The following is a 7,109-nucleotide window of genomic DNA, read 5'->3' as shown; positions in this document are numbered from 1 at the left end:
CAACGCTGGAATGCTGTTCGTGGTTGGTGTGGCCTCAGGCTCGCAGGCTGTGGCTGGCGTGGGCTCAGGCTCGCTGACCGTGGCTGGCGTGGGCTCAGGCTCACAGACCGGGGCAGGAGTGGGCTCAGGCTCGCAGACCGGGGCAGGAGCGGACTCTGGTTCGCAGACCGTGGCAGACGTTGGCTGGGAGGTGGAAGCCCTTCTTCTCTTCCTCCTCCGGGCGGACGAAGTTGGCCGTGCTGGCTCGTTGACGGCGACAGGCATGGGGGTTGGCTCGCTGACAGGTGGGGCAGGCGTGACATGGACGACTGGAGAGTCACCATTGTGGAAGGTGAGGTTGGGTCCTCCTCAACACAGGAACAAACGAAAAGTCCACGATGGGAAAAAATCAAACTCAAACACAAAATAACATCCACGAAGGGCAAGCTAATCCTCGAATGAACACTCAGGAGAAAACATGAACAGGCATGAACAAACATCAAGAAACACTAGAAAACATTATAAACGATCAACAACCAAACGGAGAAACAGCAGGGTTTAAATAAACAGACACGATGATGACAAAATAACAATCAGGTGTGGACAATAACGCAGTGCTGGCAGTGAGGCTGGGAATTATGGGAAATGTAGTTTTTATACAAGGACAGTGAAACACAGGGCGGACAACAAGGAAGACGTGACATGGAACGTGATCAGTGATGAGTGAAACAGAAAACACGGGGCAGACAACAAGGGATCGTAACAATAAGGAGTAATGCAATATTATAACGAGTTACCCAATGTTACCCAACACTGCAAGTCACTATAGATTGTGTATGTTCAATCTCTGTAACTACCTGTGAGTGATAAAATATTGGATCTGTCACATTTTGATCCCTTTTCATTTTTAGCATTGGACCCCTGCAAAGGAAGATGTGAAAATGTCACAAGGATCACAATCATTGCCTCTCTGAAATCTGGAGTCGTTCTCCCTTGTCACTTTGACAATAAAACAAGAAATAAAACAGAGAGAGTGAAGTGGTGCCACTTTTCCAGTCTCCTGAGGATAACACAAGATGTCTTCTTTAATAATCACAGAAAAGAACAAGTGAAGTCAACAGTTAAAGTGAAGGTTGGGGAGAATGATTTTGTGCCTGTTTGAGATGGCAACATGTACGCCGCTCACTTGCCGATCGCAAGCTTCTGGAGGGCACATTGGCTTAAAGTAGTGGTGTAGATATGGGCTGCAGAGCCAGTGATTGTTCTATAAGCGAGCACCAATGCAACTTAATGCAAGCTACCATTGGCAACCAGTGCAGTTCGATGAGGAGAGGTATGACATGTGCTCTCTTGGGCTTGTTTAAAACCAAATACCCCACTGCTTTATGGATTAATTGCAGAGGTTTGACTGTACATGCAGTAAGTCCTGCAAGAAGAGCATTGCAGTAGTCCAGTCTAGCCTGAACAAGGAGTTGTGTAGCATGCTCCGATAGGAAGGGTATGATCTTCCTGATGTTATACAGAGCAAATCTGAATGATTTGGCTGTACTTGCGATGTGGTCTTTGTTAAAATAAAAACTTTAAATGAAAAAGAAACATAGGAATTATAGACATATGCAAGATCAATTTACATCAGAGTAACATTCCGATTGGTTAAAAATATAGGAATTCCAGAAACTACTCCAAATCATTAACCAGAAGGGATGTTAGTAATGTCATTAAACTCATCAACAAAACCATAGAGAAAAGCATAATCAAATAAAAGGGCATGGAAAACCCCTTCACCACATATGTAAATTGATACGTGAAAAACGTCCTTGTTCACAGATTGCCAATCATTTTGCAATTATGTGTTACTCCATATGATGTAAAAGGCCAAATTTGTTATGTAATATGCACAAATCATTTAAATAAAAACAAACTGGTTGTCTCAGTCATTATGTCTTTAGAAAGATTAGCTTGCTAACTTAACAGGTCTAATGATTGGAGGGGATTAGTTGACAGGCTTTTGAGAGCCGCTCAATAACTATAAGTATGGTGGGGTTAAAATGGGAGATGGGTAAATCCATGATGAAGTCCAAAGCGAGATGAGACCATGGATGCGGAGGCACTTGGAGTGGTTGTAATAATCCAGCAGGTGCTTATTTGGATGACTTGGACATAGCACAATTATCACAATTCTTAACATAAGTTGTAACATCAGCAGGGAGAGTTGGCCACCAAAATGTATTTTGTACCAACTTGATGTTGCCTTGTATCCCTGGATGTCCAAAGCTAGGAGATAAAACCATTGCATAACTGGGGTTTGCATTGACTTAGGGACAAAGATCTTTTCTGGTGGGCAATTATTATGTGGTGGATTGATGGTGCTGAAGTTGCAGATTAAACGTGTTAAGTTGGCAAAGCCCAAAAACTGCTGTAGTTCCTTAACAGACTTGAGTGGTGGCCAGTTCAAAACTGCCTGAGCCTTCGTGTTGTCCATCGCTACCCCCTGTGCACTCAGATTGTGTCCCAGAAATGAGATTGTGGTATGATGAAAATCACACTTCTCTATTTTGGCATACAGCTTATTGTCAATTAGACAATGAAACTATTACAGATCATAGTTTGGATGCACTCTGTTTGACTGAAACCTGGCTTAAACCTGATGAATATATTAAATTTAAATGAATCTACTCCCCCAGGTTATTGTTATAAAGATGAGCCTCGTCTGAAGGGTCGAGGAGGAGGTGTTGCTACAATTTACAGTGAAGTGTTTGGTGTTACTCAGAGGACAGGATATAAATTTAAGTCTTTTGAACTAATAATGCTTAATGTTACACCATCAAACATAGATATAAATAAAAAACAATGTCGTCTCTTACCCTTGCTACAGTATATGGATCACCCGGGCCATATTCTGATTTCCTTGGTGAATTTGAAAATTGTTTATCAGACCTTGTAGTTGCTGAAGATAGAGCATTAATTGTTGGTGACTTAAACATTCACATATATAATGAAAATAACACATTTGGATTAGCATGTATCGATATTCTCAACTCTCTTGGAGTCAGACAAAACGTAACAGGACCAACTCATCGCCATAATCATATGCTAGATTTAATTCTGTCATATAGATTTGATGTTGATAATATAGAAATTGGAGTATACATTAGGAATGTCTAAATCGTTGTTCCTCTGCAGGTCTTCCACACAGGTGACTCGACACGGGATCGGGGTTACCGTGTAGAGACATCGGAACTGACATTTATGGTTCCACCTCAAAATCTGTCCTTCCCTCCATGAAATTTAAGGATTGTGCCTGGGGAGCCATGGGAAGTCCAGGATTACATGGTGTATAGGTCATGAGAAATCTGATGTTTTCAGTGTGTAGTATCCCAGTTTGTAATAGGACTGTTTCCTTCGTGTGGAGAATCGGCCCAGTGCCCAGGGGCTGCCCATCTTGCGCTGAAGCACACAAACAGTGGGTAAGTGGAATTTCTTTACAAGTTTAGAGATCATAACATTACCAGTGGCTCCTGAATCAAAGCATTAATTTCTGTCTTGTTGGATTTGTAAATAACAGTAGTTAGCACAAGTTGTTGGCAGTTTACTTGATCGATAGGGAAAGATTTACTCATCGCACTGGATATATCGGGCCAAGTAGAGCAAGTAGACAACAGATGTCCAGCTTGACCATAATAGAGATACAAACCCTGACGTCTGCGGCATAGTTTCTCTTCTGGGGTGAGGCACGTGCGACCAATCTGCATGGATTGAGATTGTGCATAAAATTATCGAATTATTGCGAAATCAGCTAGAGGAGTGTGTTCATAAATTGGTTTCCAGGCTCAAAGGAGATTATTAAATCAAATGGATAATTTGATGTATTGGTCCAAGCTCAAATTTTCATCTCGATAGGTCAGCTCAGCTTGTAAGGATCTACTTAGTACATTGCTGTAGAAAGTTTTTAGGGGTTTGTCAGCCCAATCAGTCTGGGCGGCCAAAGTGCAGAAGGTCAATGCATAAACCGCATGCATAAGGATCCATATGCAGAGGTTTAATGGGAGAATCAGAGAGCGACAAATATACAATCAGAAACCAGAGGACAGGCAAAAGTTTGATTGTCCAAAATATCCAACAATAAAAGCAAACAGGCAGAAAGAGAAATCCAAAGCACAGGCAATATATTAAAAAACAGTTAGTCAAAACAGAATAACAACACTCAGAAATGCAGTTCAATGAAAGGTAAGACGACGACTTCTTTTTTTTGGTGTTTTATGGCAGTTGGCAAACAAACGATAGGTGCATGCCCGCCACCTACTGGGCTGGAGTGTGGACCATTGATGGAATGGGGGAAAATAAAAAAATAAAAAAATAAAAGTAAAAAAAAAACAAATCTATAAACTTCTAAGTCCTATTAAACAGTTCTACCTATCTTAAGTATCTCATTAATGCACTATACATTTTATGATGATTCAAGCCATTAAGCAGCAGTGTTTTAAGAGTAAGATTTCCTATCCCCATTTCTCTTATCTCTTCCAACAGAAATACTCATTCATTTTCATAAGCAGTACAATATATTAGTACATGCTCAACAGTTTCTGCTGATCCACATAATCTACAATTCCCAGACTCATGTTTGTTCATTCTATATAGGGAATCATTTAGAGCTGTGTGCCCTAGGTGAAGTCTGGTAATGATTGTGTCTTTTCTTCTACTACCAAAATTCCCTCTTTCACCTCCTACTTAATTTTGAGTATGAAAAAGATGTCTTCCTCTTCCCTCCTCATTCCAAATTTCTTGCCATTTCCCTTTTATAGCTAGTCTGTCTTCTTTACTTAATGAGATGTTCATTTCTATATGTGGTAATTTCAATGTCTGCTTTGCTAAATGATCAACCACCTCATTTCCATCTACTCCCACATGTGCTGGAACCCACAGGAAACACATCATAATCCCTAACTTATTTACTCTATACATACCAAAAAGAATTTAATTGAAAATGTCTTGTCTTGAAGATCTCCCACTAATAAGGCTTGATAAAGCATAGAATGAATCTGAGCATATCACAACATTCATTGAACGAGCGTCATCCATCCACATGATAGCTAATAATATTGCTACCATCTCTGTTGAATAGACTCCTAATTGTTAAAGCTGCTGATGCTCGACCTGTTTCAGGATCTTTAGAGCCATCAATGAAAACTGTAAGTATTGAGTAGTAATTCTGCTCTAGATACTGTTTAACCATTGCATCCTTTGCTATTACTCTATTTTTATCATTAATCATTTCTTGAAGAAATAGGTGACACTACTACTGTGGGGCTCACTTCTACATTTATTATTCCACATGATTGGGCTTCTTCTTAGCTTGGCTGCCTCATATTCCCAGCATTTTACCAATACTTTTGAATTGGATTCGTTTCATAGTGTCAACATTAACTTTATTCTTCTAATATCAAGAGAAAGTTAAGAGACGTGTTTGGATCAGAGTCTGTCAATACTCCGGTGACTTTGACCTCTGGTGGTGAACCAGATGTATAGCAGTGGAGGATGTTACATCAGGAAGTGAACTTGGAACGTGTGTTAGAAGTTATAAGTGGTATTTTGTATTATGGGAATGGTTTCTCTGCAAATGTAGGCTTTTTAAAAATTCCACAAAATCACTCTGTCTCTGTCAGAGATTATAATGTTATCATCATTAGAATGTGCAGTTATGCAATTTATTTTTTCAGGATTCGCATAAATTGTTTGATTGGTTTAAAAACTTCAGTTGATGTTTAGTCACATAAATTCAATGATTATTTCAAGCTTTCTTTAAGGATATAACTATACACGTGTAGCCTACATGCATTTTTTTTTAATTATTATTTGTTTTACATTTATTAATCTGATTGAAAAACCTGGGCAGCACGGTGGCTCAGTGGTTAGCACTGTCACCTCACAGCAAGATGGTCCTGGGGCCTTTCTGTGTGGAGTTTGCATGTTCTCCCCATGTTCACGTGGGTTTTCTCTGGGTGCTCTGGTTTCCCCCACAAGTAAAAAAAAAAAGAAAAGCAGGTTAAGTGAATTGGAGGCTCTAAATTGTCCTGTAGGTGTAAGTGAGAGTCCCCTAGCCACTGGGGGTTGTGTCAGGAAGGGCATCTGGTGTAAAACCTGTGCCAAGTCAACCCTAACCCAGATCACGGATGGTCCGCTGTGGCAAACCCTAACAGGAGCAGCCTGAAGAAGAATCTGAAATTAAAAACCAAATTTTTGTGTAGCTACATATAATGAAGAGATTTTCAATCTAATTTCCAAATTCCATACTTGGAATATATTGATTGAAATATTGGAATATCAAAATTTTTTATATATTAATTACACAAAACATAATATATATTTATTTACATTAAATGAACAAAAAATTACCAATAAATAACTATACAAATGAACAATAAATTACTATAAATAACAATAAGTAACTATATACAAAAAGAATAAATAAATATATATTTTTTTTTAATCACCTTGCTCTGCAGTGGATTTTAAGAGGAACTCTAAGAGGCCGCTTATACCACTTATAGCTAGAAACAGGTTTTGCCTTTTGTACAAGGAGACAATTATTCTTAAGACAATTTAAGAGTCCATCTGAAGTGATACAAAAATCTGTGTTTTGTATATCTAAAACAAAAAGAAAGCAAACAGGCAGAGGAAACATTCTCATAGCTAACTGTTGGCATTACATGGTTCTTGCTATTGACTACTCTATCCAGTAGGTAACGCCAAAAAGATTTGAGTGAAAAGAGATCATGTGTTAATGTGTTAAAACCGAAGGCCCATCAATATTGATAGTTATGTCAAAGTCAAAGAAAACCATTACAGAAGACTTGGAAAAAGAAAAAAAAACTGACTATTTAACTGCTTAAAGCCAAACCAATCCTAAAGGAAAACATGGTGCTGACGATTAGTTTGAAACCACACAAATGCCACAATAATTATATCATACAGGTATGAAAATTAATCTACTCTTCAGGATCAAATATTCACCTTAAATAAATAATAATAATAATAAACTATTTATTCACATTTTTTAATCTACAGGGTGGCGCAATGAAGTAAACATCCATTGTTATTTTTTCAAAGGAGGAAACTCTGTGGTTAGCCAT

The sequence above is a fragment of the Xyrauchen texanus genome, chromosome 36 (genome assembly GCF_025860055.1).
Source record: "Xyrauchen texanus isolate HMW12.3.18 chromosome 36, RBS_HiC_50CHRs, whole genome shotgun sequence".
Classification (NCBI taxonomy): Eukaryota; Metazoa; Chordata; class Actinopteri; order Cypriniformes; family Catostomidae; genus Xyrauchen; species Xyrauchen texanus.
Note: the sequence above shows the minus strand (reverse complement) of the source record.